General features: G+C 37.5%; 88 pseudogenes; all 88 read left to right on the forward strand.

Moving 5' to 3' along the window:
- The first annotated feature begins 87 nt into the window (after positions 1–87).
- LOC148486478 (5S ribosomal RNA) lies at positions 88–206 on the forward strand (annotated as a pseudogene).
- Positions 207–322: 116 nt separating this feature from the next.
- Positions 323–441, forward strand: LOC148486479 (5S ribosomal RNA; annotated as a pseudogene).
- Positions 442–792: 351 nt separating this feature from the next.
- On the forward strand, positions 793–911 carry LOC148486480 (5S ribosomal RNA; annotated as a pseudogene).
- Positions 912–1,258: 347 nt separating this feature from the next.
- LOC148486481 (5S ribosomal RNA) lies at positions 1,259–1,377 on the forward strand (annotated as a pseudogene).
- A 115-nt stretch (positions 1,378–1,492) lies between these two features.
- LOC148486482 (5S ribosomal RNA) lies at positions 1,493–1,611 on the forward strand (annotated as a pseudogene).
- A 351-nt stretch (positions 1,612–1,962) lies between these two features.
- On the forward strand, positions 1,963–2,081 carry LOC148486483 (5S ribosomal RNA; annotated as a pseudogene).
- Positions 2,082–2,198: 117 nt separating this feature from the next.
- On the forward strand, positions 2,199–2,317 carry LOC148486484 (5S ribosomal RNA; annotated as a pseudogene).
- Positions 2,318–2,428: 111 nt separating this feature from the next.
- Positions 2,429–2,547, forward strand: LOC148486485 (5S ribosomal RNA; annotated as a pseudogene).
- Positions 2,548–2,664: 117 nt separating this feature from the next.
- Positions 2,665–2,783, forward strand: LOC148486486 (5S ribosomal RNA; annotated as a pseudogene).
- A 116-nt stretch (positions 2,784–2,899) lies between these two features.
- On the forward strand, positions 2,900–3,018 carry LOC148486487 (5S ribosomal RNA; annotated as a pseudogene).
- A 116-nt stretch (positions 3,019–3,134) lies between these two features.
- On the forward strand, positions 3,135–3,253 carry LOC148486488 (5S ribosomal RNA; annotated as a pseudogene).
- Positions 3,254–3,368: 115 nt separating this feature from the next.
- LOC148486489 (5S ribosomal RNA) lies at positions 3,369–3,487 on the forward strand (annotated as a pseudogene).
- A 116-nt stretch (positions 3,488–3,603) lies between these two features.
- On the forward strand, positions 3,604–3,722 carry LOC148486490 (5S ribosomal RNA; annotated as a pseudogene).
- Positions 3,723–4,072: 350 nt separating this feature from the next.
- On the forward strand, positions 4,073–4,191 carry LOC148486491 (5S ribosomal RNA; annotated as a pseudogene).
- Positions 4,192–4,307: 116 nt separating this feature from the next.
- LOC148486492 (5S ribosomal RNA) lies at positions 4,308–4,426 on the forward strand (annotated as a pseudogene).
- Positions 4,427–4,542: 116 nt separating this feature from the next.
- On the forward strand, positions 4,543–4,661 carry LOC148486493 (5S ribosomal RNA; annotated as a pseudogene).
- A 115-nt stretch (positions 4,662–4,776) lies between these two features.
- LOC148486494 (5S ribosomal RNA) lies at positions 4,777–4,895 on the forward strand (annotated as a pseudogene).
- A 351-nt stretch (positions 4,896–5,246) lies between these two features.
- Positions 5,247–5,365, forward strand: LOC148486495 (5S ribosomal RNA; annotated as a pseudogene).
- A 116-nt stretch (positions 5,366–5,481) lies between these two features.
- On the forward strand, positions 5,482–5,600 carry LOC148486496 (5S ribosomal RNA; annotated as a pseudogene).
- Positions 5,601–5,711: 111 nt separating this feature from the next.
- LOC148486497 (5S ribosomal RNA) lies at positions 5,712–5,830 on the forward strand (annotated as a pseudogene).
- A 352-nt stretch (positions 5,831–6,182) lies between these two features.
- Positions 6,183–6,301, forward strand: LOC148486498 (5S ribosomal RNA; annotated as a pseudogene).
- A 116-nt stretch (positions 6,302–6,417) lies between these two features.
- LOC148486499 (5S ribosomal RNA) lies at positions 6,418–6,536 on the forward strand (annotated as a pseudogene).
- A 116-nt stretch (positions 6,537–6,652) lies between these two features.
- Positions 6,653–6,772, forward strand: LOC148486500 (5S ribosomal RNA; annotated as a pseudogene).
- A 116-nt stretch (positions 6,773–6,888) lies between these two features.
- Positions 6,889–7,007, forward strand: LOC148486501 (5S ribosomal RNA; annotated as a pseudogene).
- A 115-nt stretch (positions 7,008–7,122) lies between these two features.
- Positions 7,123–7,241, forward strand: LOC148486502 (5S ribosomal RNA; annotated as a pseudogene).
- A 115-nt stretch (positions 7,242–7,356) lies between these two features.
- LOC148486503 (5S ribosomal RNA) lies at positions 7,357–7,475 on the forward strand (annotated as a pseudogene).
- An 822-nt stretch (positions 7,476–8,297) lies between these two features.
- LOC148486504 (5S ribosomal RNA) lies at positions 8,298–8,416 on the forward strand (annotated as a pseudogene).
- Positions 8,417–8,527: 111 nt separating this feature from the next.
- On the forward strand, positions 8,528–8,646 carry LOC148486505 (5S ribosomal RNA; annotated as a pseudogene).
- Positions 8,647–8,998: 352 nt separating this feature from the next.
- Positions 8,999–9,117, forward strand: LOC148486506 (5S ribosomal RNA; annotated as a pseudogene).
- Positions 9,118–9,233: 116 nt separating this feature from the next.
- LOC148486507 (5S ribosomal RNA) lies at positions 9,234–9,352 on the forward strand (annotated as a pseudogene).
- Positions 9,353–9,468: 116 nt separating this feature from the next.
- On the forward strand, positions 9,469–9,587 carry LOC148486508 (5S ribosomal RNA; annotated as a pseudogene).
- Positions 9,588–9,937: 350 nt separating this feature from the next.
- Positions 9,938–10,056, forward strand: LOC148486509 (5S ribosomal RNA; annotated as a pseudogene).
- A 116-nt stretch (positions 10,057–10,172) lies between these two features.
- LOC148486510 (5S ribosomal RNA) lies at positions 10,173–10,291 on the forward strand (annotated as a pseudogene).
- Positions 10,292–10,407: 116 nt separating this feature from the next.
- LOC148486511 (5S ribosomal RNA) lies at positions 10,408–10,526 on the forward strand (annotated as a pseudogene).
- Positions 10,527–10,641: 115 nt separating this feature from the next.
- Positions 10,642–10,760, forward strand: LOC148486512 (5S ribosomal RNA; annotated as a pseudogene).
- Positions 10,761–10,876: 116 nt separating this feature from the next.
- Positions 10,877–10,995, forward strand: LOC148486513 (5S ribosomal RNA; annotated as a pseudogene).
- Positions 10,996–11,346: 351 nt separating this feature from the next.
- On the forward strand, positions 11,347–11,465 carry LOC148486514 (5S ribosomal RNA; annotated as a pseudogene).
- Positions 11,466–11,581: 116 nt separating this feature from the next.
- LOC148486515 (5S ribosomal RNA) lies at positions 11,582–11,700 on the forward strand (annotated as a pseudogene).
- Positions 11,701–11,815: 115 nt separating this feature from the next.
- On the forward strand, positions 11,816–11,934 carry LOC148486516 (5S ribosomal RNA; annotated as a pseudogene).
- Positions 11,935–12,050: 116 nt separating this feature from the next.
- LOC148486517 (5S ribosomal RNA) lies at positions 12,051–12,169 on the forward strand (annotated as a pseudogene).
- Positions 12,170–12,285: 116 nt separating this feature from the next.
- On the forward strand, positions 12,286–12,404 carry LOC148486518 (5S ribosomal RNA; annotated as a pseudogene).
- Positions 12,405–12,755: 351 nt separating this feature from the next.
- Positions 12,756–12,874, forward strand: LOC148486519 (5S ribosomal RNA; annotated as a pseudogene).
- Positions 12,875–12,990: 116 nt separating this feature from the next.
- Positions 12,991–13,109, forward strand: LOC148486520 (5S ribosomal RNA; annotated as a pseudogene).
- Positions 13,110–13,225: 116 nt separating this feature from the next.
- LOC148486521 (5S ribosomal RNA) lies at positions 13,226–13,344 on the forward strand (annotated as a pseudogene).
- Positions 13,345–13,459: 115 nt separating this feature from the next.
- On the forward strand, positions 13,460–13,578 carry LOC148486522 (5S ribosomal RNA; annotated as a pseudogene).
- A 116-nt stretch (positions 13,579–13,694) lies between these two features.
- Positions 13,695–13,813, forward strand: LOC148486523 (5S ribosomal RNA; annotated as a pseudogene).
- Positions 13,814–14,164: 351 nt separating this feature from the next.
- Positions 14,165–14,283, forward strand: LOC148486524 (5S ribosomal RNA; annotated as a pseudogene).
- A 116-nt stretch (positions 14,284–14,399) lies between these two features.
- On the forward strand, positions 14,400–14,518 carry LOC148486525 (5S ribosomal RNA; annotated as a pseudogene).
- A 350-nt stretch (positions 14,519–14,868) lies between these two features.
- LOC148486526 (5S ribosomal RNA) lies at positions 14,869–14,987 on the forward strand (annotated as a pseudogene).
- Positions 14,988–15,103: 116 nt separating this feature from the next.
- LOC148486527 (5S ribosomal RNA) lies at positions 15,104–15,222 on the forward strand (annotated as a pseudogene).
- A 115-nt stretch (positions 15,223–15,337) lies between these two features.
- Positions 15,338–15,456, forward strand: LOC148486528 (5S ribosomal RNA; annotated as a pseudogene).
- A 116-nt stretch (positions 15,457–15,572) lies between these two features.
- Positions 15,573–15,691, forward strand: LOC148486529 (5S ribosomal RNA; annotated as a pseudogene).
- A 351-nt stretch (positions 15,692–16,042) lies between these two features.
- Positions 16,043–16,161, forward strand: LOC148486530 (5S ribosomal RNA; annotated as a pseudogene).
- Positions 16,162–16,277: 116 nt separating this feature from the next.
- On the forward strand, positions 16,278–16,396 carry LOC148486531 (5S ribosomal RNA; annotated as a pseudogene).
- Positions 16,397–16,511: 115 nt separating this feature from the next.
- LOC148486532 (5S ribosomal RNA) lies at positions 16,512–16,630 on the forward strand (annotated as a pseudogene).
- Positions 16,631–16,746: 116 nt separating this feature from the next.
- On the forward strand, positions 16,747–16,865 carry LOC148486533 (5S ribosomal RNA; annotated as a pseudogene).
- Positions 16,866–16,981: 116 nt separating this feature from the next.
- On the forward strand, positions 16,982–17,100 carry LOC148486534 (5S ribosomal RNA; annotated as a pseudogene).
- Positions 17,101–17,451: 351 nt separating this feature from the next.
- On the forward strand, positions 17,452–17,570 carry LOC148486535 (5S ribosomal RNA; annotated as a pseudogene).
- Positions 17,571–17,686: 116 nt separating this feature from the next.
- On the forward strand, positions 17,687–17,805 carry LOC148486536 (5S ribosomal RNA; annotated as a pseudogene).
- A 116-nt stretch (positions 17,806–17,921) lies between these two features.
- On the forward strand, positions 17,922–18,040 carry LOC148486537 (5S ribosomal RNA; annotated as a pseudogene).
- Positions 18,041–18,155: 115 nt separating this feature from the next.
- Positions 18,156–18,274, forward strand: LOC148486538 (5S ribosomal RNA; annotated as a pseudogene).
- A 116-nt stretch (positions 18,275–18,390) lies between these two features.
- LOC148486539 (5S ribosomal RNA) lies at positions 18,391–18,509 on the forward strand (annotated as a pseudogene).
- Positions 18,510–18,860: 351 nt separating this feature from the next.
- Positions 18,861–18,979, forward strand: LOC148486540 (5S ribosomal RNA; annotated as a pseudogene).
- Positions 18,980–19,095: 116 nt separating this feature from the next.
- On the forward strand, positions 19,096–19,214 carry LOC148486541 (5S ribosomal RNA; annotated as a pseudogene).
- A 350-nt stretch (positions 19,215–19,564) lies between these two features.
- Positions 19,565–19,683, forward strand: LOC148486542 (5S ribosomal RNA; annotated as a pseudogene).
- A 116-nt stretch (positions 19,684–19,799) lies between these two features.
- LOC148486543 (5S ribosomal RNA) lies at positions 19,800–19,918 on the forward strand (annotated as a pseudogene).
- Positions 19,919–20,033: 115 nt separating this feature from the next.
- Positions 20,034–20,152, forward strand: LOC148486544 (5S ribosomal RNA; annotated as a pseudogene).
- A 116-nt stretch (positions 20,153–20,268) lies between these two features.
- Positions 20,269–20,387, forward strand: LOC148486545 (5S ribosomal RNA; annotated as a pseudogene).
- Positions 20,388–20,974: 587 nt separating this feature from the next.
- On the forward strand, positions 20,975–21,093 carry LOC148486546 (5S ribosomal RNA; annotated as a pseudogene).
- Positions 21,094–21,204: 111 nt separating this feature from the next.
- LOC148486547 (5S ribosomal RNA) lies at positions 21,205–21,323 on the forward strand (annotated as a pseudogene).
- A 117-nt stretch (positions 21,324–21,440) lies between these two features.
- Positions 21,441–21,559, forward strand: LOC148486548 (5S ribosomal RNA; annotated as a pseudogene).
- Positions 21,560–21,675: 116 nt separating this feature from the next.
- On the forward strand, positions 21,676–21,794 carry LOC148486549 (5S ribosomal RNA; annotated as a pseudogene).
- A 116-nt stretch (positions 21,795–21,910) lies between these two features.
- Positions 21,911–22,030, forward strand: LOC148486550 (5S ribosomal RNA; annotated as a pseudogene).
- A 115-nt stretch (positions 22,031–22,145) lies between these two features.
- On the forward strand, positions 22,146–22,264 carry LOC148486551 (5S ribosomal RNA; annotated as a pseudogene).
- Positions 22,265–22,380: 116 nt separating this feature from the next.
- Positions 22,381–22,499, forward strand: LOC148486552 (5S ribosomal RNA; annotated as a pseudogene).
- A 116-nt stretch (positions 22,500–22,615) lies between these two features.
- Positions 22,616–22,734, forward strand: LOC148486553 (5S ribosomal RNA; annotated as a pseudogene).
- Positions 22,735–23,084: 350 nt separating this feature from the next.
- On the forward strand, positions 23,085–23,203 carry LOC148486554 (5S ribosomal RNA; annotated as a pseudogene).
- A 116-nt stretch (positions 23,204–23,319) lies between these two features.
- Positions 23,320–23,438, forward strand: LOC148486555 (5S ribosomal RNA; annotated as a pseudogene).
- A 116-nt stretch (positions 23,439–23,554) lies between these two features.
- LOC148486556 (5S ribosomal RNA) lies at positions 23,555–23,673 on the forward strand (annotated as a pseudogene).
- A 115-nt stretch (positions 23,674–23,788) lies between these two features.
- Positions 23,789–23,907, forward strand: LOC148486557 (5S ribosomal RNA; annotated as a pseudogene).
- Positions 23,908–24,023: 116 nt separating this feature from the next.
- Positions 24,024–24,142, forward strand: LOC148486558 (5S ribosomal RNA; annotated as a pseudogene).
- A 116-nt stretch (positions 24,143–24,258) lies between these two features.
- LOC148486559 (5S ribosomal RNA) lies at positions 24,259–24,377 on the forward strand (annotated as a pseudogene).
- Positions 24,378–24,493: 116 nt separating this feature from the next.
- LOC148486560 (5S ribosomal RNA) lies at positions 24,494–24,612 on the forward strand (annotated as a pseudogene).
- A 116-nt stretch (positions 24,613–24,728) lies between these two features.
- LOC148486561 (5S ribosomal RNA) lies at positions 24,729–24,847 on the forward strand (annotated as a pseudogene).
- A 115-nt stretch (positions 24,848–24,962) lies between these two features.
- Positions 24,963–25,081, forward strand: LOC148486562 (5S ribosomal RNA; annotated as a pseudogene).
- A 116-nt stretch (positions 25,082–25,197) lies between these two features.
- Positions 25,198–25,316, forward strand: LOC148486563 (5S ribosomal RNA; annotated as a pseudogene).
- A 116-nt stretch (positions 25,317–25,432) lies between these two features.
- On the forward strand, positions 25,433–25,551 carry LOC148486564 (5S ribosomal RNA; annotated as a pseudogene).
- A 351-nt stretch (positions 25,552–25,902) lies between these two features.
- LOC148486565 (5S ribosomal RNA) lies at positions 25,903–26,021 on the forward strand (annotated as a pseudogene).
- The last annotated feature ends 55 nt before the right edge of the window (positions 26,022–26,076 follow it).

Genomic DNA, 26,076 nt, shown 5'->3' on the forward strand with positions numbered 1-26,076 from the left:
TTACATTTTACATTACATTTTTTCAACTTAGCAATGAATTTACTTGAGTTAAGAAGTAAAAGAGGTCTAAAGTTAATATTTTTCAACACCTATAGCCAAACCACACTGGACATGGCCAATGTCGTTTGATCTTGGAAGCTATGCAGTGTTGGGCATGGTCAGTACTTGGATGGGAGACCACCTGGGAATACCTGGTGCTGTAGGTAATTTTATACTGCCATAACATTCTTTTCTATTACATTTTACATTTAATTTTTTCAACTTATCAATGAATTTACTTGAGTAAAGAAGTAATAGAGGTCTAAAGTTAATGTTTTTGACCACCTACAGCCAATCCACACTGGACATGCCCAATCTCGTCTTATCTTGGAAGCTATGCAGTGTTGGGCGTGGTCTGTACTTGGATGGGAGACCACCTGGGAAAACCAGGTGCAGTAGGTAATTTTATACTGCCATAGCATTCTTTTCTATTACATTTTACATTTAATTTTTTCAACTTATCAATGAATTTACTTGAGTTAAGAAGTAATACAGGTCTAAAGTTAATGTTTTTGAGCACCTACAGCCAAACCACACTGGACATGCCCAATCTCTTCTGATCTTGGAAGCTATGCAGTGTTGGGACTGGTTTCTACTTGGATGGGAGACTACCTAGGAATCCCAGGTTCTGTAGGTAATTTTATACTGCCATAAGATTCTTTTCCTTTACATTTTACATTTAATTTTTTCAACTTATCAATGAATTTACTTGATTAAAGAAGTAAAAGAGGTCTAAAGTTAATGTTTTTGAGCACCTACAGCCAAACCACACTGGACATGCCCTATCTCATCTGATCTTAGAAGCTATGCAGTGTTGGGCCAGGTTAGTACTTGGATGGGAGACCACCTAGGAATCAAATGTGCTGTAGGTAATTTTATACTGCCATAACAGTCTATTACATTTTACATTTAATTTTTTCAACTTATCAATGAATTTCCTTGAGTTAAGAAGTAATAGAGGTCTAAAGTTAATATTTTTCAGCACCTATAGCCAAACCACACTGGACATGGCCAATGTCGTCTGATCTTGGAAGCTATGCAGTGTTGTGCATGGTTAGTACTTGGATGGGAATCCACCTGGGAATACCAGGTGCTGTAGGTAATTTTATACTGCCATAATATTCTTTTCTATTACATTTTACATTTTATTTTTTTCCACTTATCATTGAATTTACTTGAGTTAAGAAGTAATAGAGGTCTAAAGTTAATATTTTTGAGAAACTACAGCCAAACCACACTGGACATGTCCAATCTCATCGGATCTCGGAAGCTATGCAGTGTAGGGCCTGGTTAGTACTTGGATGGGAGACCACCTAGGAATACTAGGTGCTATAGGTAATTTTATACTGCCATAACAGTCTTTTCTATTACATTTTACATTTAATTTTTTCAACTTATCAATGAATTTACTTGAGTTAAGAAGTAAAAGAGGTCTAAAGTTAAGGCTTTTAGCACCTACAGGCAAACCACACTGGACATGCCCAATCTCGTCTGATCTTGGAAGCTATGCAGTATTGGGCCTGGTTAGTACTTGGATGGGAGACCACCTGGGAATACCAGGTGCTGTAGGTAATTTTATACTGCCATAACATTCTTTTCTATTACATTTTACATTTAATTTTTTCAGCTTATCAATGAATTTACTTGAGTTAAGAAGTAATAGAGGTCTAAAGTTAATGTTTTTGACCACCTACAGCCAATCCACACTGGACATGCCCAATCTCGTCTTATCTTGGAAGCTATGCAGTGTTGGGCGTGGTCCGTACTTGGATGGGAGACCACCTGGGAAAACCAGGTGCAGTGGGTAATTTTATACTGCCATAGCATTCTTTTCTATTACATTTTACATTTAATTTTTTCAACTTATCAATGAATTTACTTGAGTTAAGAAGTAATACAGGTCTAAAGTTAATGTTTTTGAGCACCTACAGCCAAACCACACTGGACATGCCCAATCTCGTCTGATCTTGGAAGCTATGCAGTGTTGGGACTGGTTTCTACTTGGATGGGAGACTACCTAGGAATCCCAGGTTCTGTAGGTAATTTTATACTGCCATAAGATTCTTTTCTATTACATTTTACATGTAATTTTTTTCAACTTATCAATGAATTTACTTGAGTAAAGAAGTAAAAGAGGTCTAAAGTTAATGTTTTTGAGCACCTACAGCCAAACCACACTGGACATGCCCAATCTCATCTGATCTTGGAAGCTATGCAGTGTTGGGCGTGGTTAGTACTTGGATGGGAGACCACCTAGGAATCCCAGGTGCTGTAGGTAATTTTATACTGCCATAACAGTCTATTACATTTTACATTTAATTTTTTCAACTTATCAATGAATTTCCTTGAGTTAAGAAGTAATAGAGGTCTAAAGTTAATATTTTTCAGCACCTATAGCCAAACCACACTGGACATGGCCAATGTCATCTGATCTTGGAAGCTATGCAGTGTTGGGCATGGTTAGTACTTGGATGGGAATCCACCTGGGAATACCAAGTGCTGTAGGTAATTTTATACTGCCATAACATTCTTTTCTATTACATTTTACATTTTATTTTTTTCCACTTATCATTGAATTTACTTGAGTTAAGAAGTAATAAAGGTCTAAAGTTAATATTTTTGAGAAATTACAGCCAAACCACACTGGACATGTGCAATCTCATCGGATCTTGGAAGCTATGCAGTGTAGGGCCTGGTTAGTACTTGGATGGGAGACCACCTAGGAATACCAGGTGCTATAGGTAATTTTATACTGACATAACAGTCTTTTCTATTTCATTTTACATTTAATTTTTTCAAATTATCAATGAATTTACTTGAGTAAAGAAGTAAAAGACGTTAAAAGTTAATATATTTGAGCACCTACAGCCAAACCACACTGGACATGCCCAATCTCATCTGATCTTGGAAGCTATGCAGTGTTGGGACTGGTTAGTACTTGGATGGGAGACTACCTAGGAATCCCAGGTGCTGTAGGTAATTTTATACTGCCATAACCGTCTTTTCTATTACATTTTACATTTAATTTTTTCAACTTATCAATGAATTCACTTGAGTTAAGAAGTAATAGAGGTCTAAAGTTAATGCATTTGAGCACCTACAGCCAAACCACACTGGACATGCCCAATCTCGTCTGATCTTGGAAGCTATGCAGTGTTGGGACTGGTTTGTACTTGGATGGGAGTTTACCTAGGAATCCCAGGTTCTGTAGGTAATTTTATACTTCCATAACATTCTTTTCTATTACATTTTACATTTCATTTTTCAACTTATCATTGAATTTACTTGAGTTAAGAAGTAAAAGAGGTCTAAAGTTAATGTTTTTGAGCACCTACTGCCAAACCACACTGGACATGCCCAATCTCGTCTGAACTTGGAAGCTATGCAGTGTTGGGCCTGGTTAGTACTTGTATGGGAGACCACCAGGGATTACCAGGTACTGTAGGTAATTTTATACTGCCATAACATTCTTTTCTATTACATTTTACATTTAATTTTTTCAACTTATTAATGTATTTACTTGAGTTAAGAAGTAATAGAGGTCTAAAGTTAATGTTTTTGAGCACCTACAGCCAAACCACACTGGACATGCCCAATCTCGTCTGATCTTGGAAGCTTTGCAGTGTTGGGCCTGGTTAGTACTTGGATGGGACACCACCTGGGAATACCAGGAGCTGTAGGTAATTTTATACTGCCATAACATTCTTTTCTATTACATTTTACATTTAATTTTTCAACTTATCATTGAATTTACTTGAGTTAAGAAGTAAAAGAGGTCTAAAGTTATAACTTTTGAGCACCTACAGCCAATCCACACTGGACATGCCCCATCTCGTCTTATCTTGGTAGCTATGCAGTGTTGGGCATGGTCAGTATTTGGATGGGAGACCACCTGGGAAAACCAGGTGCAGTAGGAAATTTTATACTGCCATAACATTCTTTTCTATTACATTTTACATTTAATTTTTTCAACTTATCAATGAATTTACTTGTGTTAAGAAGTAAAAGCGGTCTAAATTTAACGCTTTTGAGCACCTACAGCCAAACCACAGTGGACATGCCCAATCTCGTCTGATCTTGGAAGCTATGCAGTGTTGGGCCTGGTTAGTACTTGGATGGGAGACCACCTGGGAATACCAGGAGCTGTAGGTAATTTTATACTGCCATAACATTCTTTTCTATTACATTTTACATTTAATTTTTTCAACTTATCAATGAATTTACTTGAGTTAAGAAGTAATAGAGGTCTAAATGTAATTCTTTTGAGCACCTACAGCCAAACCACACTGGACATGCCCAATCTCGTCCGATCTTGGAAGCTATGCAGTGTTGGGCCTCGTTTGTACTTGGATGGGAGACCATCTGGGAATACCAGGTGCTGTAGGTAATTTTAGACACCCAAAACATTCTATTCTATTACATTTTACATTTCATTTTTTCAACTTATCAATGAATTTTCTTGAGTTAAGAAGTAAAAGAGGTCTAAAGTTAATGTTTTTGGGCACCTACAGCCAAACCACACTGGACATGCCCAATCTCGTCTGATATTCGAAGCTATGCAGTGTTGGACCTGGTTAGTACTTGGATGGGAGACCACCTAGGAATCCCAGGTGCTGTAGGTAATTTTATACTGCAATAACAGTCTTTTCTATTACATTTTACATTTAATTTTTTCAACTTATCAATGAATTTACTTGAGTTAAGAAGTAAAAGAGGTCTAAAGTTAAGGCTTTTAGCACCTACAGGCAAACCGCACTGGACATGCCCAATCTCGTCTGATCTTGGAAGCTATGCAGTGTTGGGCCTGGTTAGTACTTGGATGGGAGACCACCTGGGAATACCAGGTGCTGTAGGTAATTTTATATAGCCATAACATTCTTTTCTATTACATTTTACATTACATTTTTTCAACTTAGCAATGAATTTACTTGAGTTAAGAAGTAAAAGAGGTCTAAAGTTAATATTTTTCAGCACCTATAGCCAAACCACACTGGACATGGCCAATGTCGTTTGATCTTGGAAGCTATGCAGTGTTGGGCGTGGTCCGTACTTGGATGGGAGACCACCTGGGAAAACCAGGTGCAGTAGGTAATTTTATACTGCCATAGCATTCTTTTCTATTACATTTTACATTTAATTTTTTCAACTTATCAATGAATTTACTTGAGTTAAGAAGTAATACAGGTCTAAAGTTAATGTTTTTGAGCACCTACAGCCAAACCACACTGGACATGCCCAATCTCGTCTGATCTTGGAAGCTATGCAGTGTTGGGACTGGTTTCTACTTGGATGGGAGACTACCTAGGAATCCCAGGTTCTGTAGGTAATTTTATACTGCCATAAGATTCTTTTCTATTACATTTTACATTTAATTTTTTCAACTTATCAATGAATTTACTTGAGTAAAGAAGTAAAAGAGGTCTAAAGTTAATATTTTTGAGCACCTACAGCCAAACCACACTGGACATGCCAAATCTCATCTGATCTTGGAAGCTATGCAGTGTTGGGCCTGGTTAGTACTTGGATGGGAGACCACCTAGGAATCAAAGGTGCTGTAGGTAATTTTATACTGCCATAACAGTCTATTACATTTTACATTTAATTTTTTCAACTTATCAATGAATTTCCTTGAGTTAAGAAGTAATAGAGGTCTAAAGTTAATATTTTTCAGCACCTATAGCCAAACCACGCTGGACATGGCCAATGTCGTCTGATCTTGGAAGCTATGCAGTGTTGGGCATGGTTAGTACTTGGATGGGAATCCACCTGGGAATACCAGGTGCTGTAGGTAATTTTATACTGCCATAACATTCTTTTCTATTACATTTTACATTTTATTTTTTTCCACTTATCATTGAATTTACTTGAGTTAAGAAGTAATAGAGGTCTAAAGTTAATATTTTTGAGAAACTACAGCCAAACCACACTGGACATGTCCAATCTCATCGGATCTCGGATGCTATGCAGTGTAAGGCCTGGCTAGTACTTGGATGGGAGACCACCTAGGAAGACCAGGTGCTATAGGTAATTTTATACTGCCATAACAGTCTTTTCTATTTCATTTTACATTTAATTTTTTCAAATTATCAATGAATTTACTTGAGTAAAGAAGTAAAAGACGTTAAAAGTTAATATTTTTGAGCACCTACAGCCAAACCACACTGGACATGCCCAATCTCATCTGATCTTGGAAGCTATGTAGTGTTGGGACTGGTTTGTACTTGGATGGGAGACTACCTAGGAATCCCAGTTGCTGTAGGTAATTTTATACTGCCATAACCGTCTTTTCTATTACATTTTACATTTAATTTTTTCAACTTATCAATGAATTTACTTGAGTTAAGAAGTAATAGAGGTCTAAAGTTAATGTTTTTGAGCACCTACAGCCAAACCACACTGGACATGCCCAATCTCGTCTGATCTTGGAAGCTATGCAGTGTTGGGCCTGGTTAGTACTTAGGTGGGAGACCACCTGGGAATACCAGGTGCTGTAAGTAATTTTATGCAGCCATAACATTCTTTTCTATTACATTTTACATTTAATTTTTTCAACTTATCAATAAATTTACTTGAGTTAAGAAGTAAAAGAGGTCTAAAGTTAATGTTTTTGAGCACCTACAGCCAAACCACACTGGACATGCCCAATCTCGTCTGATCTTGGAAGCTATGCAGTGTTGGACCTGTTTAGTACTTGGAATAGGAGACCACCTAGGAATCCCAGGTGCTGTAGGTAATTTTATACTGCCATAACATTCTTTTCTATTACATTTTAAATTTAATTTTTTCAACTTATCAATTAATTTACTTGAGTTAAGAAGTAATAGAGGTCTAAAGTTAATGTTTTTGAGCATCTACAGCCAAACCACACTGGACATGCCCAATCTCGTCTGATCTTGCAAGCTATGCAGTGTTGGGCCTGGTTAGTACTTGGATGGGAAACCACCTGGGAATACCAGGAGCTGTAGGTAATTTTATACTGCCATAACATTCTTTTCTATTACATTTTACATTTAATTTTTTCAACTTATCAATGAATTTACTTGAGTTAAGAAGTAAATAGGTCTAAAGTTAATGTTTTTGGGCACCTACAGCCAAACCACACTGGACATGCCCAATCTCGTCTGATCTTGGAAGCTATGCAGTGTTGGACCTGGTTAGTACTTGGATGGGAGACCACCTAGAAATCCCAGGTGCTGTAGGTAATTTTATACTGCAATAACAGTCTTTTCTATTACATTTTACATTTAATTTTTTCAACTTATCAATGAATTTACTTGAGTTAAGAAGTAAAAGAGGTCTAAAGTTAAGGCTTTTAGCACCTACAGGCAAACCACACTGGACATGCCCAATCTCGTCTGATCTTGGAAGCTATGCAGTGTTGGGTCTGGTTAGTACTTGGATGGGAGACCACCTGGGAATACCAGGTGCAGTAGGTAATTTTATATAGCCATAACATTCTTTTCTCTTACATTTTACATTACATTTTTTCAACTTAGCAATGAATTTACTTGAGTTAAGAAGTAAAAGAGGTCTAAAGTTAATAATTTTCAGCACCTATAGCCAAACCACACTGGACATGGCCATTGTCGTTTGATCTTGGAAGCTATGCAGTGTTGGGCATGGTCAGTACTTGGATGGGATACCACCTGGGAATACCAGGTGCTGTAGGTAATTTTATACTGCCATAACATTCTTTTCTATTACATTTTACATTTAATTTTTTCAACTTATCAATGAATTTACTTGAGTTAAGAAGTAATAGAGGTCTAAAGTTAATGTTTTTGACCACCTACAGCCAATCCACACTGGACATGCCCAATCTCGTCTTATCTTGGAAGCTATGCAGTGTTTGGCGTGGTCCGTACTTGGATGGGAGACCACCTGGGAAAACCAGGTGCAGTAGGTATTTTTATACTGCCATAGCATTCTTTTCTATTACATTTTACATTTAATTTTTTCAACTTATCAATGAATTTACTTGAGTTAAGAAGTAATACAGGTCTAAAGTTAATGTTTTTGAGCACCTACAGCCAAACCACACTGGACATGCCCTATCTCGTCTGATCTTGGAAGCTATGCAGTGTTGGGACTGGTTTCTACTTGGATGGGAGACTACCTAGGAATCCCAGGTTCTGTAGGTAATTTTATACTGCCATAAGATTCTTTTCTATTACATTTTACATGTAATTTTTTTCAACTTATCAATGAATTTACTTGAGTAAAGAAGTAAAAGAGGTCTAAAGTTAATGTTTTTGAGCACCTACAGCCAAACCACGCTGGACATGCCCAATCTCATCTGATCTTGGAAGCTATGCAGTGTTGGGCCTGGTTAGTACTTGGATGGGAGACCACCTAGGAATCCCAGGTGCTGTAGGTAATTTTATACTGCCATAACAGTCTATTACATTTTACATTTAATTTTTTCAACTTATCAATGAATTTCCTTGAGTTAAGAAGTAATAGAGGTCTAAAGTTAATGTTTTTCAGCACCTATAGCCAAACCACACTGGACATGGCCAATGTCATCTGATCTTGGAAGCTATGCAGTGTTGGGCATGGTTAGTACTTGGATGGGAATCCACCTGGGAATACCAAGTGCTGTAGGTAATTTTATACTGCCATAACATTCTTTTCTATTACATTTTACATTTTATTTTTTTCCACTTATCATTGAATTTACTTGAGTTAAGAAGTAATAAAGGTCTAAAGTTAATATTTTTGAGAAGCTACAGCCAAACCGCACTGGACATGTCCAATCTCATCGAATCTTGGAAGCTATGCAGTGTAGGGGCTGGTTAGTACTTGGATGGGAGACCACCTAGGAATTCCAGGTGCTATAGGTAATTTTATACTGACATAACAGTCTTTTCTATTTCATTTTACATTTAATTTTTTCAAATTATCAATGAATTTACTTGAGTAAAGAAGTAAAAGACGTTAAAAGTTAATATTTTTGAGCACCTACAGCCAAACCACACTGGACATGCCCAATCTCATCTGATCTTGGAAGATATGCAGTGTTGGGACTGGTTAGTACTTGGATGGGAGACTACAGAGGAATCCCAGGTGCTGTAGGTAATTTTATACTGCCATAACCGTCTTTTCTATTACATTTTACATTTAATATTTTCAACTTATCAATGAATTTACTTGAGTTAAGAAGTAATAGAGGTCTAAAGTTAATGCTTTTGAGCACCTACAGCCAAACCACACTGGACATGCCCAATCTCGTCTGATCTTGGAAGCTATGCAGTGTTGGGCCTGGTTAGTACTTGGATGGGAGACCACCTGGGAATACCAGGTGCTGTAAGTAATTTTATGCAGCCATAACATTATTTTCTATTACATTTTAAATTTAATTTTTTCAACTTATCAATGAATTTACTTGAGTTAAGAAGTAATAGAGGTCTAAAGTTAATGTTTTTGAGCATCTACAGCCAAACCACACTGGGCATGCCCAATCTCGTCTGATCTTGGAAGCTATGCAGTGTTGGTCCTGGTTAGTACTTGGATGGGAGACCACCTGGGAATACCAGGAGCTGTAGGTAATTTTATACTGCCATAACATTCTTTTCTATTACATTTTACATTTAATTTTTCAACTTATCATTGAATTTACTTGAGTTAAGAAGTAAAAGAGGTCTAAAGTTATTACTTTTGAGCACCTACAGCCAATCCACACTGGACATGCCCCATCTCGTCTTATCTTGGTAGCTATGCAGTGTTGGGCATGGTCAGTATTTGGATGGGAGACCACCTGTGAAAACCAGGTGCAGTAGGAAATTTTATACTGCCATAACATTCTTTTCTATTACATTTTACATTTAATTTTTTCAACTTATCAATGAATTTACTTGTGTTAAGAAGTAAAAGCGGTCTAAATTTAACGCTTTTGAGCACCTACAGCCAAACCACAGTGGACATGCCCAATCTCGTCTGATCTTGGAAGCTATGCAGTGTTGGGCCTGGTTAGTACTTGGATGGGAGACCACCTGGGAATACCAGGAGCTGTAGGTAATTTTATACTGCCATAACATTCTTTTCTATTACATTTTACATTTAATTTTTTCAACTTATCAATGAATTTACTTGAGTTAAGAAGTAATAGAGGTCTAAATGTAATGCTTTTGAGCACCTACAGCCAATCCACACTGGACATGCCCAATCTCGTCCGATCTTGGAAGCTATGCAGTGTTGGGCCTCGTTTGTACTTGGATGGGAGACCACCTGGGAATACCAGGTGCTGTAGGTAATTTTAGACACCCAAAACATTCTATTCTATTACATTTTACATTTCATTTTTTCAACTTATCAATGAATTTTCTTGAGTTAAGAAGTAAAAGAGGTCTAAAGTTAATATTTTTGGGCACCTACAGCCAAACCACACTGGACATGCCCAATCTCGTCTGATCTTGGAAGCTATGCAGTGTTGGACCTGGTTAGTACTTGGATGGGAGACCACCTAGGAATCCCAGGTGCTGTAGGTAATTTTATACTGCAATAACAGTCTTTTCTATTACATTTTACATTTAATTTTTTCAACTTATCAATGAATTTACTTGAGTTAAGAAGTAAAAGAGGTCTAAAGTTAAGGCTTTTAGCACCTACAGGCAAACCACACTGGACATGCCCAATCTCGTCTGATCTTGGAAGCTATGCAGTGTTGGGCCTGGTTAGTACTTGGATGGGAGACCACCTGGGAATACCAGGTGCTGTAGGTAATTTTATATAGCCATAACATTCTTTTCTATTACATTTTACATTACATTTTTTCAACTTAGCAATGAATTTACTTGAGTTAAGAAGTAAAAGAGGTCTAAAGTTAATATTTTTCAGCACCTATAGCCAAACCACACTGGACATGGCCAATGTCGTTTGATCTTGGAAGCTATGCAGTGTTGGGCATGGTCAGTACTTGGATGGGAGACCACCTGGGAATACCAGGTGCTGTAGGTAATTTTATACTGCCATAACATTCTTTTCTATTACATTTTACATTTAATTTATTCAACTTATCAATGAATTTACTTGAGTTAAGAAGTAATAGAGGTCTAAAGTTAATGTTTTTGACCACCTACAGCCAATCCACACTGGACATGCCTAATCTCGTCTTATCTTGGAAGCTATGCAGTGTTGGGCGTGGTCCGTACTTGGATGGGAGACCACCTGGGAAAACCAGGTGCAGTAGGTAATTTTATACTGCCATAGCATTCTTTTCTATTACATTTTACATTTAATTTTTTCAACTTATCAATGAATTTACTTGAGTTAAGAAGTAATACAGGTCTAAAGTTAATGTTTTTGAGCACCTACAGCCAAACCACACTGGACATGCCCAATCTCGTCTGATCTTGGAAGCTATGCAGTGTTGGGACTGGTTAGTACTTGGATGGGAGACTACCTAGGAATCCCAGGTGCTGTAGGTAATTTTATACTGCCATAACCGTCTTTTCTATTACATTTTACATTTAATTTTTTCAACTTATCAATGAATTTACTTGAGTTAAGAAGTAATAGAGGTCTAAAGTTAATGCTTTTGAGCACCTACAGCCAAACCACACTGGACATGCCCAATCTCGTCTGATCTTGGAAGCTATGCAGTGTTGGGACTGGTTTGTACTTGGATGGGAGACTACCTAGGAATCCCAGGTTCTGTAGGTAATTTTATACTTCCATAACATTCTTTTCTATTACATTTTACATTTCATTTTTCAACTTATCATTGAATTTACTTGAGTTAAGAAGTAAAAGAGGTCTAAAGTTAATGTTTTTGAGCACCTACTGCCAAACCACACTGGACATACCCAATCTCGTCTGAACTTGGAAGCTATGCAGTGTTGGGCCTGGTTAGTACTTGCATGGGAGACCACCAGGGATTACCAGGTACTGTAGGTAATTTTATACTGCCATAACATTCTTATCTATTACATTTTACATTTAATTTTTTCAACTTATCAATGAATTTACTTGAGTTAAGAAGTAATAGAGGTCTAAAGTTAATGTTTTTGAGCACCTACAGCCAAACCACACTGGACATGCCCAATCTCGTCTGATCTTGGGAGCTATGCAGTGTTGGGCCTGGTTAGTACTTGGATGGGAGACCACCTGGGAATACCAGGTGCTGTAAGTAATTTTATGCAGCCATAACATTCTTTTCTATTACATTTTACATTTAATTTTTTCAACTTATCAATGAATTTACTTGAGTTAAGAAGTAATAGAGGTCTAAAGTTAATGTTTTTGAGCATCTACAGCCAAACCACACTGGACATGCCCTATCTCGTCTGATCTTGGAAGCTATGCAGTGTTGGGCCTGGTTAGTACTTGGATGGGAGACCACCTGGGAATACCAGGAGCTGTAGGTAATTTTATACTGCCATAACATTCTTTTCTATTACATTTTACATTTAATTTTTTCAACTTATCAATGAATTTACTTGTGTTAAGAAGTAAAAGAGGTCTAAAGTTATTACTTTTGAGCACCTACAGCCAATCCACACTGGACATGCCCCATCTCGTCTTATCTTGGTAGCTATGCAGTGTTGGGCATGGTCAGTATTTGGATGGGAGACCACCTGGGAAAACCAGGTGCAGTAGGAAATTTTATACTGCCATAACATTCTTTTCTATTACATTTTACATTTAATTTTTTCAACTTATCAATGAATTTACTTGTGTTAAGAAGTAAAAGCGGTCTAAATTTAATGCTTTTGAGCACCTACAGCCAAACCACAGTGGACATGCCCAATCTCGTCTCATCTTGGAAGCTATGCAGTGTTGGGCCTGGTTAGTACTTGGATGGGAGACCACCTGGGAATACCAGGAGCTGTAGGTAATTTTATACTGCCATAACATTCTTTTCTATTACATTTTACATTTAATTTTTTCAACTTATCAATGAATTTACTTGAGTTAAGAAGTAATAGAGGTCTAAATGTAATTCTTTTGAGCACCTACAGCCAAACCACACTGGACATGCCCAATCTTGTCCGATCTTGGAAGCTATGCAGTGTTGGGTCTCGTTTGTACTTGGATGGGAGACCACCTGGGAATACCAGGTGCTGTAGGTAATTTTAGACACCCAAAACATTCTATTCTATTACATTTTACATTTCATTTTTTCAACTTATCAATGACTTTTCTTGAGTTAAGAAGTAAAAGAGGTCTAAAGTTAATGTTTTTGGGCACCTACAGCCAAACCACACTGGACATGCCCAATCTCGTCTGATCTTGGAAGCTATGCAGTGTTGGACCTGGTTAGTACTTGGATGGGAGACCACCTAGGAATCCCAGGTGCTGTAGGTAATTTTATACTGCAATAACAGTCTTTTCTATTACATTTTACTTTTATTTTTTTCAACTTATCAATGAATTTACTTGAGTTAAGAAGTAAAAGAGGTCTAAAGTTAAGGCTTTTAGCACCTACAGGCAAACCACACTGGACATGCCCAATCTCGTCTGATCTTGGAAGCTATGCAGTGTTGGGCCTGGTTAGTACTTGGATGGGAGACCACCTGGGAATACCAGGTGCTGTAGGTAATTTTATATAGCCATAACATTCTTTTCTATTACATTTTACATTACATTTTTTCAACTTAGCAATGAATTTACTTGAGTTAAGAAGTAAAAGAGGTCTAAAGTTAATATTTTTCAGCACCTATAGCCAAACCACACTGGACATGGCCAATGTCGTTTGATCTTGGAAGCTATGCAGTGTTGGGCATGGTCAGTACTTGGATGGGAGACCACCTGGGAATACCAGGTGCTGTAGGTAATTTTATACTGCCATAACATTCTTTTCTATTACATTTTACATTTAATTTATTCAACTTATCAATGAATTTACTTGAGTTAAGAAGTAATAGAGGTCTAAAGTTAATGTTTTTGACCACCTACAGCCAATCCACACTGGACATGCCTAATCTCGTCTTATCTTGGAAGCTATGCAGTGTTGGGCGTGGTCCGTACTTGGATGGGAGACCACCTGGGAAAACCAGGTGCAGTAGGTAATTTTATACTGCCATAGCATTCTTTTCTATTACATTTTACATTTAATTTTTTCAACTTATCAATGAATTTACTTGAGTTAAGAAGTAATACAGGTCTAAAGTTAATGTTTTTGAGCACCTACAGCCAAACCACACTGGACATGCCCAATCTCGTCTGATCTTGGAAGCTATGCAGTGTTGGGACTGGTTAGTACTTGGATGGGAGACTACCTAGGAATCCCAGGTGCTGTAGGTAATTTTATACTGCCATAACCGTCTTTTCTATTACATTTTACATTTAATTTTTTCAACTTATCAATGAATTTACTTGAGTTAAGAAGTAATAGAGGTCTAAAGTTAATGCTTTTGAGCACCTACAGCCAAACCACACTGGACATGCCCAATCTCGTCTGATCTTGGAAGCTATGCAGTGTTGGGACTGGTTTGTACTTGGATGGGAGACTACCTAGGAATCCTGGGTTCTGTAGGTAATTTTATACTTCCATAACATTCTTTTCTATTACATTTTACATTTCATTTTTCAACTTATCATTGAATTTACTTGAGTTAAGAAGTAAAAGAGGTCTAAAGTTAATGTTTTTGAGCACCTACTGCCAAACCACACTGGACATGCCCCATCTCGTCTTATCTTGGTAGCTATGCAGTGTTGGGCATGGTCAGTATTTGGATGGGAGACCACCTGGGAAAACCAGGTGCAGTAGGAAATTTTATACTGCCATAACATTCTTTTCTATTACATTTTACATTTAATTTTTTCAACTTATCAATGAATTTACTTGAGTTAAGAAGTAATAGAGGTCTAAATGTAATTCTTTTGAGCACCTACAGCCAAACCACACTGGACATGCCCAATCTCGTCCGATCTTGGAAGCTATGCAGTGTTGGGTCTCGTTTGTACTTGGATGGGAGACCACCTGGGAATACCAGGTGCTGTAGGTAATTTTAGACACCCAAAACATTCTATTCTATTACATTTTACATTTCATTTTTTCAACTTATCAATGACTTTTCTTGAGTTAAGAAGTAAAAGAGGTCTAAAGTTAATGTTTTTGGGCACCTACAGCCAAACCACACTGGACATGCCCAATCTCGTCTGATCTTGGAAGCTATGCAGTGTTGGACCTGGTTAGTACTTGGATGGGAGACCACCTAGGAATCCCAGGTGCTGTAGGTAATTTTATACTGCAATAACAGTCTTTTCTATTACATTTTACATTTAATTTTTTCAACTTATCAATGAATTTACTTGAGTTAAGAAGTAAAAGAGGTCTAAAGTTAAGGCTTTTAGCACCTACAGGCAAACCACACTGGACATGCCCAATCTCGTCTGATCTTGGAAGCTATGCAGTGTTGGGCCTGGTTAGTACTTGGATGGGAGACCACCTGGGAATACCAGGTGCTGTAGGTAATTTTATATAGCCATAACATTCTTTTCTATTACATTTTACATTACATTTTTTCAACTTAGCAATGAATTTACTTGAGTTAAGAAGTAAAAGAGGTCTAAAGTTAATATTTTTCAGCACCTATAGCCAAACCACACTGGACATGGCCAATGTCGTTTGATCTTGGAAGCTATGCAGTGTTGGGCATGGTCAGTACTTGGATGGGAGACCACCTGGGAATACCAGGTGCTGTAGGTAATTTTATACTGCCATAACATTCTTTTCTATTACATTTTACATTTAATTTATTCAACTTATCAATGAATTTACTTGAGTTAAGAAGTAATAGAGGTCTAAAGTTAATGTTTTTGACCACCTACAGCCAATCCACACTGGACATGCCTAATCTCGTCTTATCTTGGAAGCTATGCAGTGTTGGGCGTGGTCCGTACTTGGATGGGAGACCACCTGGGAAAACCAGGTGCAGTAGGTAATTTTATACTGCCATAGCATTCTTTTCTATTACATTTTACATTTAATTTTTTCAACTTATCAATGAATTTACTTGAGTTAAGAAGTAATACAGGTCTAAAGTTAATGTTTTTGAGCACCTACAGCCAAACCACACTGGACATGCCCAATCTCGTCTGATCTTGGAAGCTATGCAGTGTTGGGACTGGTTAGTACTTGGATGGGAGACTACCTAGGAATCCCAGGTGCTGTAGGTAATTTTATACTGCCATAACCGTCTTTTCTATTACATTTTACATTTAATTTTTTCAACTTATCAATGAATTTACTTGAGTTAAGAAGTAATAGAGGTCTAAAGTTAATGCTTTTGAGCACCTACAGCCAAACCACACTGGACATGCCCAATCTCGTCTGATCTTGGAAGCTATGCAGTGTTGGGACTGGTTTGTACTTGGATGGGAGACTACCTAGGAATCCCAGGTTCTGTAGGTAATTTTATACTTCCATAACATTCTTTTCTATTACATTTTACATTTCATTTTTCAACTTATCATTGAATTTACTTGAGTTAAGAAGTAAAAGAGGTCTAAAGTTAATGTTTTTGAGCACCTACTGCCAAACCACACTGGACATACCCAATCTCGTCTGAACTTGGAAGCTATGCAGTGTTGGGCCTGGTTAGTACTTGCATGGGAGACCACCAGGGATTACCAGGTACTGTAGGTAATTTTATACTGCCATAACATTCTTATCTATTACATTTTACATTTAATTTTTTCAACTTATCAATGAATTTACTTGAGTTAAGAAGTAATAGAGGTCTAAAGTTAATGTTTTTGAGCACCTACAGCCAAACCACACTGGACATGCCCAATCTCGTCTGATCTTGGGAGCTATGCAGTGTTGGGCCTGGTTAGTACTTGGATGGGAGACCACCTGGGAATACCAGGTGCTGTAAGTAATTTTATGCAGCCATAACATTCTTTTCTATTACATTTTACATTTAATTTTTTCAACTTATCAATGAATTTACTTGAGTTAAGAAGTAATAGAGGTCTAAAGTTAATGTTTTTGAGCATCTACAGCCAAACCACACTGGACATGCCCTATCTCGTCTGATCTTGGAAGCTATGCAGTGTTGGGCCTGGTTAGTACTTGGATGGGAGACCACCTGGGAATACCAGGAGCTGTAGGTAATTTTATACTGCCATAACATTCTTTTCTATTACATTTTACATTTAATTTTTTCAACTTATCAATGAATTTACTTGTGTTAAGAAGTAAAAGAGGTCTAAAGTTATTACTTTTGAGCACCTACAGCCAATCCACACTGGACATGCCCCATCTCGTCTTATCTTGGTAGCTATGCAGTGTTGGGCATGGTCAGTATTTGGATGGGAGACCACCTGGGAAAACCAGGTGCAGTAGGAAATTTTATACTGCCATAACATTCTTTTCTATTACATTTTACATTTAATTTTTTCAACTTATCAATGAATTTACTTGTGTTAAGAAGTAAAAGCGGTCTAAATTTAATGCTTTTGAGCACCTACAGCCAAACCACAGTGGACATGCCCAATCTCGTCTCATCTTGGAAGCTATGCAGTGTTGGGCCTGGTTAGTACTTGGATGGGAGACCACCTGGGAATACCAGGAGCTGTAGGTAATTTTATACTGCCATAACATTCTTTTCTATTACATTTTACATTTAATTTTTTCAACTTATCAATGAATTTACTTGAGTTAAGAAGTAATAGAGGTCTAAATGTAATTCTTTTGAGCACCTACAGCCAAACCACACTGGACATGCCCAATCTTGTCCGATCTTGGAAGCTATGCAGTGTTGGGTCTCGTTTGTACTTGGATGGGAGACCACCTGGGAATACCAGGTGCTGTAGGTAATTTTAGACACCCAAAACATTCTATTCTATTACATTTTACATTTCATTTTTTCAACTTATCAATGACTTTTCTTGAGTTAAGAAGTAAAAGAGGTCTAAAGTTAATGTTTTTGGGCACCTACAGCCAAACCACACTGGACATGCCCAATCTCGTCTGATCTTGGAAGCTATGCAGTGTTGGACCTGGTTAGTACTTGGATGGGAGACCACCTAGGAATCCCAGGTGCTGTAGGTAATTTTATACTGCAATAACAGTCTTTTCTATTACATTTTACTTTTATTTTTTTCAACTTATCAATGAATTTACTTGAGTTAAGAAGTAAAAGAGGTCTAAAGTTAAGGCTTTTAGCACCTACAGGCAAACCACACTGGACATGCCCAATCTCGTCTGATCTTGGAAGCTATGCAGTGTTGGGCCTGGTTAGTACTTGGATGGGAGACCACCTGGGAATACCAGGTGCTGTAGGTAATTTTATATAGCCATAACATTCTTTTCTATTACATTTTACATTACATTTTTTCAACTTAGCAATGAATTTACTTGAGTTAAGAAGTAAAAGAGGTCTAAAGTTAATATTTTTCAGCACCTATAGCCAAACCACACTGGACATGGCCAATGTCGTTTGATCTTGGAAGCTATGCAGTGTTGGGCATGGTCAGTACTTGGATGGGAGACCACCTGGGAATACCAGGTGCTGTAGGTAATTTTATACTGCCATAACATTCTTTTCTATTACATTTTACATTTAATTTATTCAACTTATCAATGAATTTACTTGAGTTAAGAAGTAATAGAGGTCTAAAGTTAATGTTTTTGACCACCTACAGCCAATCCACACTGGACATGCCTAATCTCGTCTTATCTTGGAAGCTATGCAGTGTTGGGCGTGGTCCGTACTTGGATGGGAGACCACCTGGGAAAACCAGGTGCAGTAGGTAATTTTATACTGCCATAGCATTCTTTTCTATTACATTTTACATTTAATTTTTTCAACTTATCAATGAATTTACTTGAGTTAAGAAGTAATACAGGTCTAAAGTTAATGTTTTTGAGCACCTACAGCCAAACCACACTGGACATGCCCAATCTCGTCTGATCTTGGAAGCTATGCAGTGTTGGGACTGGTTAGTACTTGGATGGGAGACTACCTAGGAATCCCAGGTGCTGTAGGTAATTTTATACTGCCATAACCGTCTTTTCTATTACATTTTACATTTAATTTTTTCAACTTATCAATGAATTTACTTGAGTTAAGAAGTAATAGAGGTCTAAAGTTAATGCTTTTGAGCACCTACAGCCAAACCACACTGGACATGCCCAATCTCGTCTGATCTTGGAAGCTATGCAGTGTTGGGACTGGTTTGTACTTGGATGGGAGACTACCTAGGAATCCTGGGTTCTGTAGGTAATTTTATACTTCCATAACATTCTTTTCTATTACATTTTACATTTCATTTTTCAACTTATCATTGAATTTACTTGAGTTAAGAAGTAAAAGAGGTCTAAAGTTAATGTTTTTGAGCACCTACTGCCAAACCACACTGGACATGCCCCATCTCGTCTTATCTTGGTAGCTATGCAGTGTTGGGCATGGTCAGTATTTGGATGGGAGACCACCTGGGAAAACCAGGTGCAGTAGGAAATTTTATACTGCCATAACATTCTTTTCTATTACATTTTACATTTAATTTTTTCAACTTATCAATGAATTTACTTGAGTTAAGAAGTAATAGAGGTCTAAATGTAATTCTTTTGAGCACCTACAGCCAAACCACACTGGACATGCCCAATCTCGTCCGATCTTGGAAGCTATGCAGTGTTGGGTCTCGTTTGTACTTGGATGGGAGACCACCTGGGAATACCAGGTGCTGTAGGTAATTTTAGACACCCAAAACATTCTATTCTATTACATTTTACATTTCATTTTTTCAACTTATCAATGACTTTTCTTGAGTTAAGAAGTAAAAGAGGTCTAAAGTTAATGTTTTTGGGCACCTACAGCCAAACCACACTGGACATGCCCAATCTCGTCTGATCTTGGAAGCTATGCAGTGTTGGACCTGGTTAGTACTTGGATGGGAGACCACCTAGGAATCCCAGGTGCTGTAGGTAATTTTATACTGCAATAACAGTCTTTTCTATTACATTTTACATTTAATTTTTTCAACTTATCAATGAATTTACTTGAGTTAAGAAGTAAAAGAGGTCTAAAGTTAAGGCTTTTAGCACCTACAGGCAAACCACACTGGACATGCCCAATCTCGTCTGATCTTGGAAGCTATGCAGTGTTGGGCCTGGTTAGTACTTGGATGGGAGACCACCTGGGAATACCAGGTGCTGTAGGTAATTTTATATAGCCATAACATTCTTTTCTATTACATTTTACATTACATTTTTTCAACTTAGCAATGAATTTACTTGAGTTAAGAAGTAAAATAGGTCTAAAGTTAATATTTTTCAGCACCTATAGCCAAACCACACTGGACATGGCCATTGTCGTTTGATCTTGGAAGCTATGCAGTGTTGGGCATGGTCAGTACTTGGATGGGAGACCACCTGGGAATACCAGGTGCTGTAGGTAATTTTATACTGCCATAACATTCTTTTCTATTACATTTTACATTTAATTTTTTCAACTTATCAATGAATTTACTTGAGTTAAGAAGTAATAGAGGTCTAAAGTTAATGTTTTTGACCACCTACAGCCAATCCACACTGGACATGCCCAATCTCGTCTTATTTTGGAAGCTATGCAGTGTTTGGCGTGGTCCATACTTGGATGGGAGACCACCTGGGAAAACCAGGTGCAGTAGGTAATTTTATACTGCCATACCATTCTTTTCTATTACATTTTACATTTAATTTTTTCAACTTATCAATGAATTTACTTGAGTTAAGAAGTAATACAGGTCTAAAGTTAATGTTTTTGAGCACCTACAGCCAAACCACACTGGACATGCCCTATCTCGTCTGATCTTGGAAGCTATGCAGTGTTGGGACTGGTTTCTACTTGGATGGGAGACTACCTAGGAATCCCAGGTTCTGTAGGTAATTTTATACTGCCATAAGATTCTTTTCTATTACATTTTACATGTAATTTTTTTCAACTTATCAATGAATTTACTTGAGTAAAGAAGTAAAAGAGGTCTAAAGTTAATGTTTTTGAGCACCTACAGCCAAACCACACTGGACATGCCCAATCTCATCTGATCTTGGAAGCTATGCAGTGTTGGGCCTGGTTAGTACTTGAATGGGAGACCACCTAGGAATCCCAGGTGCTGTAGGTAATTTTATACTGCCATAACAGTCTATTACATTTTACATTTAATTTTTTCAACTTATCAATGAATTTCCTTGAGTTAAGAAGTAATAGAGGTCTAAAGTTAATATTTTTCAGCACCTATAGCCAAACCACACTGGACATGGCCAATGTCGTCTGATCTTGGAAGCTATGCAGTGTTGGGCATGGTTAGTACTTGGATGGGAATCCACCTGGGAATACCAAGTGCTGTAGGTAATTTTATACTGCGATAACATTCTTTTCTATTACATTTTACATTTTATTTTTTTCCACTTATCATTGAATTTACTTGAGTTAAGAAGTAATAAAGGTCTAAAGTTAATATTTTTGAGAAGCTACAGCCAAACCACACTGGACATGTCCAATCTCATCGGATCTTGGAAGCTATGCAGTGTAGGGCCTGGTTAGTACTTGGATGGGAGACCACCTAGGAATACCAGGTGCTATAGGTAATTTTATACTGACATAACAGTCTTTTCTATTTCATTTTACATTTAATTTTTTCAAATTATCAATGAATTTACTTGAGTAAAGAAGTAAAAGACGTTAAAAGTTAATATTTTTGAGCACCTACAGCCAAACCACACTGGACATGCCCAATCTCATCTGATCTTGGAAGCTATGCAGTGTTGGGACTGGTTAGTACTTGGATGGGAGACTACCGAGGAATCCCAGGTGCTGTAGGTAATTTTATACTGCCATAACCGTCTTTTCTATTACATTTTACATTTAATATTTTCAACTTATCAATGAATTTACTTGAGTTAAGAAGTAATAGAGGTCTAAAGTTAATGCTTTTGAGCACCTACAGCCAAACCACACTGGACATGCCCAATCTCGTCTGATCTTGGAAGCTATGCAGTGTTGGGACTGGTTTTGTACTTGGATGGGAGACTACCTAGGAATCCCAGGTTCTGTAGGTCATTTTATACTTCCATAACATTCTTTTCTATTACATTTTACATTTCATTTTTCAACTTATCATTGAATTTACTTGAGTTAAGAAGTAAAAGAGGTCTAAAGTTAATGTTTTTGAGCACCTACTGCCAAACCACACTGGACATGCCCAATCTCATCTGAACTTGGAAGCTATGCAGTGTTGGGCCTGGTTAGTACTTGTATGGGAGACCACCAGGGATTACGACGTACTGTAGGTAATTTTATACTGCCATAACATTCTTTTCTATTACATTTTACATTTAATTTTTTCAATTTATCAATGAATTTACTTGAGTTAAGAAGTAATAGAGGTCTAAAGTTAATGTTTTTGAGCACCTACAGCCAAACCACACTGGACATTCCCAATCTCGTCTGATCTTGGAAGCTATGCAGTGTTGGGCATGGTTAGTACTTGGATGGGAGACCACCTGGGAATACCAGGTGCTGTAAGTAATTTTATGCATCCATAACATTCTTTTCTATTACATTTTAAATTTAATTTTTTCAACTTATCAATGATTTTACTTGAGTTAAGAAGTAATAGAGGTCTAAAGTTAATGTTTTTGAGCATCTACAGCCAAACCACACTGGACATGCCCAATCTCGTCTGATCTTGGAATCTATGCAGTGTTGGGCCTGGTTAGTACTTGGATGGGAGACCACCTGGGAATACCAGGAGCTGTAGGTAATTTTATACTGCCATAACATTCTTTTCTATTACATTTTACATTTAATTTTTCAACTTATCATTGAATTTACTTGAGTTAAGAAGTAAAAGAGGTCTAAAGTTATTACTTTTGAGCACCTACAGCCAATCCACACTGGACATGCCCCATCTCGTCTTATCTTGGTAGCTATGCAGTGTTGGGCATGGTCAGTATTTGGATGGGAGACCACCTGTGAAAACCAGGTGCAGTAGGAAATTTTATACTGCCATAACATTCTTTTCTATTACATTTTACATTTAATTTTTTCAACTTATCAATGAATTTACTTGTGTTAAGAAGTAAAAGCGGTCTAAATTTAACGCTTTTGAGCACCTACAGCCAAACCACAGTGGACATGCCCAATCTCGTCTGATCTTGGAAGCTATGCAGTGTTGGGCCTGGTTAGTACTTGGATGGGAGACCACCTGGGAATACCAGGAGCTGTAGGTAATTTTATACTGCCATAACATTCTTTTCTATTACATTTTACATTTAATTTTTTCAACTTATCAATGAATTTACTTGAGTTAAGAAGTAATAGAGGTCTAAATGTAATGCTTTTGAGCACCTACAGCCAAACCACACTGGACATGCCCAATCTCGTCCGATCTTGGAAGCTATGCAGTGTTGGGCCTCGTTTGTACTTGGATGGGAGACCACCTGGGAATACCAGGTGCTGTAGGTAATTTTAGACACCCAAAACATTCTATTCTATTACATTTTACATTTCATTTTTTCAACTTATCAATGAATTTTCTTGAGTTAAGAAGTAAAAGAGGTCTAAAGTTAATGTTTTTGGGCACCTACAGCCAAACCACACTGGACATGCCCAATCTCGTCTGATCTTGGAAGCTATGCAGTGTTGGACCTGGTTAGTACTTGGATGGGAGACCACCTAGGAATCCCAGGTGCTGTAGGTAATTTTATACTGCAATAACAGTCTTTTCTATTACATTTTACATTTAATTTTTTCAACTTATCAATGAATTTACTTGAGTTAAGAAGTAAAAGAGGTCTAAAGTTAAGGCTTTTAGCACCTACAGGCAAACCACACTGGACATGCCCAATCTCGTCTGATCTTGGAAGCTATGCAGTGTTGGGCCTGGTTAGTACTTGGATGGGAGACCACCTGGGAATACCAGGTGCTGTAGGTAATTTTATATAGCCATAACATTCTTTTCTATTACATTTTACATTACATTTTTTCAACTTAGCAATGAATTTACTTGAGTTAAGAAGTAAAAGAGGTCTAAAGTTAATATTTTTCAGCACCTATAGCCAAACCACACTGGACATGGCCAATGTCGTTTGATCTTGGAAGCTATGCAGTGTTGGGCATGGTCAGTACTTGGATGGGAGACCACCTGGGAATACCAGGTGCTGTAGGTAATTTTATACTGCCATAACATTCTTTTCTATTACATTTTACATTTAATTTATTCAACTTATCAATGAATTTACTTGAGTTAAGATGTAATAGAGGTCTAAAGTTAATGTTTTTGACCACCTACAGCCAATCCACACTGGACATGCCCAATCTCGTCTTATCTTGGAAGCTATGCAGTGTTGGGCGTGGTCCGTACTGGGATGGGAGACCACCTGGGAATACCAGGTGCTGTAGGTAATTTTATACTGCCATAACATTCTTTTCTATTACATTTTACATTTAATTTATTCAACTTATCAATGAATTTACTTGAGTTAAGAAGTAATACAGGTCTAAAGTTAATGTTTTTGAGCACCTACAGCCAAACCACACTGGACATGCCCAATCTCGTCTGATCTTGGAAGCTATGCAGTGTTGGGACTGGTTAGTACTTGGATGGGAGACTACCTAGGAATCCCAGGTGCTGTAGGTAATTTTATACTGCCATAACCGTCTTTTCTATTACATTTTACATTTAATTTTTTCAACTTATCAATGAATTTACTTGAGTTAAGAAGTAATAGAGGTCTAAAGTTAATGCTTTTGAGCACCTACAGCCAAACCACACTGGACATGCCCAATCTCGTCTGATCTTGGAAGCTATGCAGTGTTGGGACTGGTTTGTACTTGGATGGGAGACTACCTAGGAATCCCAGGTTCTGTAGGTAATTTTATACTTCCATAACATTCTTTTCTATTACATTTTACATTTCATTTTTCAACTTATCATTGAATTTACTTGAGTTAAGAAGTAAAAGAGGTCTAAAGTTAATGTTTTTGAGCACCTACTGCCAAACCACACTGGACATGCCCAATCTCGTCTGAACTTTGAAGCTATGCAGTGTTGGGCCTGGTTAGTACTTGTATGGGAGACCACCAGGGATTACCAGGTACTGTAGGTAATTTTATACTGCCATAACATTCTTTTCTATTACATTTTACATTTAATTTTTTCAACTTATCAATGAATTTACTTGAGTTAAGAAGTAATAGAGGTCTAAAGTTAATGTTTTTGAGCACCTACAGCCAAACCACACTGGACATGCCCAATCTCGTCTGATCTTGGAAGCTATGCAGTGTTGGGCCTGGTTAGTACTTGGATGGGAGACCACCTGGGAATACCAGGTGCTGTAAGTAATTTTATGCAGCCATAACATTCTTTTCTATTACATTTTAAATTTAATTTTTTCAACTTATCAATGAATTTACTTGAGTTAAGAAGTAATAGAGGTCTAAAGTTAATGTTTTTGAGCATCTACAGCCAAACCACACTGGACATGCCCTATCTCGTCTGATCTTGGAAGCTATGCAGTGTTGGGCCTGGTTTGTACTTGGATGGGAGTCCACCTGGGAATACCAGGAGCTGTAGTTAATTTTATACTGCCATAACATTCTTTTCTATTACATTTTACATTTAATTTTTTCAACTTATCAATGAATTTACTTGTGTTAAGAAGTAAAAGAGGTCTAAAGTTATTACTTTTGAGCACCTACAGCCAATCCACACTGGACATGCCCCATCTCGTCTTATCTTGGTAGCTATGCAGTGTTGGGCATGGTCAGTATTTGGATGGGAGACCACCTGGGAAAACCAGGTGCAGTAGGAACTTTTATACTGCCATAACATTCTTTTCTATTACATTTTACATTTAATTTTTTCAACTTATCAATGAATTTACTTGTGTTAAGAAGTAAAAGTGGTCTAAATTTAATGCTTTTGAGCACCTACAGCCAAACCACAGTGGACATGCCCAATCTCGTCTCATCTTGGAAGCTATGCAGTGTTGGGCCTGGTTAGTACTTGGATGGGAGACCACCTGGGAATACCAGGAGCTGTAGGTAATTTTATACTGCCATAACATTCTTTTCTATTACATTTTACATTTAATTTTTTCAA

The sequence above is a fragment of the Taudactylus pleione genome, unplaced genomic scaffold (assembly GCF_031769625.1).
Source record: "Taudactylus pleione unplaced genomic scaffold, aTauple2 ptg000550l, whole genome shotgun sequence".
Taxonomy (NCBI): Eukaryota; Metazoa; Chordata; class Amphibia; order Anura; family Myobatrachidae; genus Taudactylus; species Taudactylus pleione.